Source organism: Sinocyclocheilus rhinocerous, unplaced genomic scaffold (assembly GCF_001515625.1).
Source record: "Sinocyclocheilus rhinocerous isolate Xijiao unplaced genomic scaffold, SAMN03320098_v1.1 scaffold947, whole genome shotgun sequence".
Classification (NCBI taxonomy): Eukaryota; Metazoa; Chordata; class Actinopteri; order Cypriniformes; family Cyprinidae; genus Sinocyclocheilus; species Sinocyclocheilus rhinocerous.
Window position 1 is genome coordinate 400215 of NW_015632550.1, and position 4667 is coordinate 404881.

Below are 4667 nucleotides of genomic sequence, written 5' to 3' on the forward strand. Positions count from 1 at the left end.
CTTTAGAGAGAAATGCATCTTTACGGATGAATTACATAAAGAGTTTTTGTTTTCGATTTGAATTATTTTGTTTTAAAATAGTAATTTAAAGCATTCTATAGATGTATTTATCATGTCGGTGAAGCGCTCCTGCTCAAGACCAAGACGACAGAAAGCGCATCATGTTTGTTTTCCTTATTTTACAAAAGCACAAGGTTTTGTCGATATTGTGAGTGCACACAAATACAAGTAAACCCTTTGCAGTTCTGAATGATGTATACTCTGAAATGAAAAAAAATACTGTGAAATGCATGAAGTGCTTTATGTCTGTTTATTTTAGGCAAGTCCTGTTGGTTTGAGAAGGCTAAATTGATCAAATATAATGCTCAACTCGCTGTCTGCCGCTGCCGCTTGGTCGTCCTTTAAAAAACAAAAACTTGAATTTAACAAACATATTTCTAAATTAACTTAAAGAAACAAAAAGAAATATGACCACTTTGTCATTAAAAACCAAAACGGAACTATTTTAATAGCTGTGTAATGGGGAAGAGAGAGAGAGAAAAAAGACACGGTATCCAGTCGGCCTCGGGCCGAGAATTCTCATAAGCTGTTGGACAAGGGCCGGGCCCATGCAGCGCTCTATTTGTTCCCTCGTTTCAATTAAAAATTCCCCTCGGCTCGGCGGGCCCCCAAACTGCCCGGGCCCATATGCGCCTGCATACCCAGACGCTACTCTACTGAAGAGAGATAAACAGAGAACAGGCACACTGGCAGAGCATTTTAACGCACATTATAGCAGCCGTGCAGTATTTGTCTGAGCATAATTTGACATTTCGAGGAACAAATGCAAAACTGTACGAAGAGAACAACGGTAACTTTCTGGGGTTAATAGAGATGCTCACCAAATTTGATCCCATGTCAGACGCATAAGATATAAGGAAACTCATGCGCATTATCTGGGGCCTCAAATTCAAAACGAGATCATTTCGATTATGGCCACAAACGTCAAAAATACTATTGTGAACAACACAAAGAGGGCAAGATATTTTTCTGTGCTTCTTGACTGCACACCAGATATGACCCATCAAGAGCAAATGTCAATGATTCTCCGTTTTGTCAATATGTCATCATTAGAAGTGAATGTAGAAGAACACTTCATTGATTTCATCCCAGTAAATGACCAAACTGGAAAGGGGCTATCAAATGCACTCTTGGCCACGCTAGATGCCCTTGGACTGAACATAAATGACTGTCGAGGCCAAGGATATGACAACGGGGCAAATATGAAGGGTCAAAATCAGGGGGTCTAAGCATATATTCTGAGCCTCAATCCGTGCTTACTTCATGCCATGCGGTTGCAACAGCCTTAATTTAACACTGGGAGATATGGCAAAATGTTGTTCAAAAGCAAAGTCATTTTTTGGTATTGTACAAAGGCTTTATATGATATTTGCAGGCTCTCCCAAACGGTGGGAAATACTGAAAGCGAAAGTCCCGTCTCTCACAGTTAAACCTCTGTGTGAAACATGGTGGGAATGTTGTGTAGACAGTATAAGAGCAATACGCTATCAAACTAGTGATATTAGGGATGCTTTGCTTGAAGTGGAAAAGGACTGTAGCGATGCAAAAATTAAAAGTGAAGCCAAGTCGCTGGCAAATGAAATGCAAAGCTTTGAATTCATTATGTCTATGGTTACATGGTGTGATATTCTGTTTGCTGTGAACACTGTCAGTAACGCAGTCCAGTCGATGGGCATGCAGCTGGATGTCGCGTTGTCACAGCTACATGGACTGACTTCATGCAAAAGTACAGACACACTGGATTTGTTGCTGCAAAATCCACTGCAATAGAGATTGCTACTGATGTGGACATTGAACCTGTATTTAAAACAATTCGATGACTGAAATGCAAACAGGATGAAAATCGAAATGAATATTGCCCAGACCCAGAGCAAGCATATGTAACAGAGTGAGAGTAGATCAGTAGAACAGTGATAGTAGATCAGGCTCTCACTGCTCTCCATACCCGTTTTAAACAAATGCAGGAGTTTGCCAACATGTTTGGATTTCTTTTTGATCTGACCAAACTGTGAAATGGAAGAAACTGAACTGCAAAGGCAGTGCACAAGACTGAATGATGCTCTGAGTACATCTGAAACCGCAGAGGACTTGAGAATACTTTGAGAGATAATTCCAAAGGGAATAACTACAGCACTTCAAACACGTCGTTTTCTGAAAAAGATTGAAGGAACCTTTCCCAATTGTGAAATTGCGCTCATACTGACTATCCCAATAACTGTGGCATCGAGTGAGCGAAGCTTTTCAAAATTGAAACTAATTAAAAACTATTTGCGCACCTCCATGTTGCAGGATAGACTATGGTGGCTTGCCCTTTTGTCAATTGAAAAGAGTATTGCATCCAGGCTGGATTACAACAATTTTATTGCTGAGTTTGTGTCAAGAAAGGCAAGGAAAGTGACTTTACCTAATGCCGAGTTCACACTGCACGATTTTAGCCCGATTTTTCACTCGCCGACAGGTTTTGCGAAATCGCCGACAAATGCCCGACATCGGAGGCAAATCGGTGCTCGTTCACGCGAGTGACAATCAGGCAGTGTGAATGATCAAAGACGCGATCTGAGGGAATCACCGACGCGTTGCCGACGCCCGCGAAATATTTGGCATGCTAAATATCTGGAGCTGTCAGCGATTCACAATCACGCTGTGTGAAATGATTTCTGACTGAAAAGCACATCGGCGATGACCTACAGCCAATGAGAGACCAAGATATAGGGCAGCGGGAAGTTCGGGGAGGAGTTATAGACCAGAATATCAGTATTTTAATATATATATTTATATTAAATATATTTTAATTATATCATACAGAAACAAACACAAACATTTGCTTGACCAGCAACAACATCAGCATAACAGTTAGCCTACTGCAAAATTATTTACCTCCAACTCTCTTTGCAGAACACCCAATCCCTGTTCCCTGCATCTCCCTCCTGCATAATCAGTTTTTCTTTTTAATTCGGCATAATCCGCTCGTATGGTGAGTCGACCTGAGTTCATCTCATATATGAATTATTGTTTTTAGTTAAATGTGTTCCTAAAAACCTAAATCGAAACATTCTAAGTTTTTTTTGAATATGTAATTTCCATAAATCTGTCAGCCTGTTTAAAATGTGTACAGCCTGCAGCTGCAAATCTATAATCTAGACATAGCTAAATGACTCTGACTCTATACTGCACACTGTTAAGACATTTCTGTAATTTCTACAGTTATTTACTGTATATCCCCCAGTATAATACTGCAAATTCCATTTACAGTAAGTAACTGTAATACCCTTTGCATCATGGGAATTTTCTGTGACGTCAAACTCCACATACAGTGACTTACTGTATTTTTAAAAATTGCTGTATACTACTGTATTTGCCGTAACGGCCTCTGTGGCGCCATTCCATTGAGGTTGTTTTATTTTCCTCACTTCTTACATTTGGATTGACAAGATTTGTCCTGCACCGTGTCTACAACGCCGCAACAGCTTGGGACAGACTATACTGGCCGTGTTACATCGCTTGTAATGATTGGCAAATACGTTTACCCTTCGTGTCAGAAACAGCGCGAGCGCTTGTAGTACATCTGTACGTCAGAAATATACCGGGGCATCACTTTACTGTCCGCATCCATTGTAGATAGTATCGCTGATTATAATGGGTTCTATATTGTCTTTTGTCGCGTCGCGCCGTGCCGCTCGCATCCGAGGAAGACACGGAACCCACGGGGCAGCGCCGCGGGTTTTGCCCGGGGATGAACCTGTGAGAGTGGAAGAGTTCCGGAGAACATCCGCGCTGTGTATCGATACACCTTACGAGAGAATAAGACCAGTAAGCAAGGTAAAATATATGTACACTGTTAGACTTTGCTGTAATTTTACAGTTACTTACCGCAGAAAAGCCCAGTAAACTACCATATATATGTTTTACGGTTAACTACTGTAATATGCACTGAATTATGGGTATTTTAATGCCATTTACAGTAATGTACTATATATGGGAATTTGCAGTACTTTACTGTTTGCTCAAAAGCAGAAGTGCTACTGTAAATTGTTCTGCAGATGAAAAACATGAATCTGCATTCTCAATGGGTTCTATATTGTCTTTTGTCGCGTCGCGCCGTGCCGCTCGCATCCGAGGAAGACACGGAACCCACGGGGCAGCGCCGCGGGTTTTGCCCGGGGATGAACCTGTGAGAGTGGAAGAGTTCCGGAGAACATCCGCGCTGTGTATCGATACACCTTACGAGAGAATAAGACCAGTAAGCAAGGTAAAATATATGTACACTGTTAGACTTTGCTGTAATTTTACAGTTACTTACCGCAAAAAAGCCCAGTAAACTACCATATATATGTTTTACGGTTAACTACTGTAATATGCACTGAATTATGGGTATTTTAATGCCATTTACAGTAATGTACTATATATGGGAATTTGCAGTACTTTACTGTTTGCTCAAAAGCAGAAGTGCTACTGTAAATTGTTCTGCAGATGAAAAACATGAATCTGCATTCTCAATATAATGTCTGGGTAAGCACAAGTGTGGTGAAATAAATGCATTTTTAAAATGATTAAAAAATAAAATAAATATAATTTGCTTACGCCCCACAAAATTTAAATTTTATTCG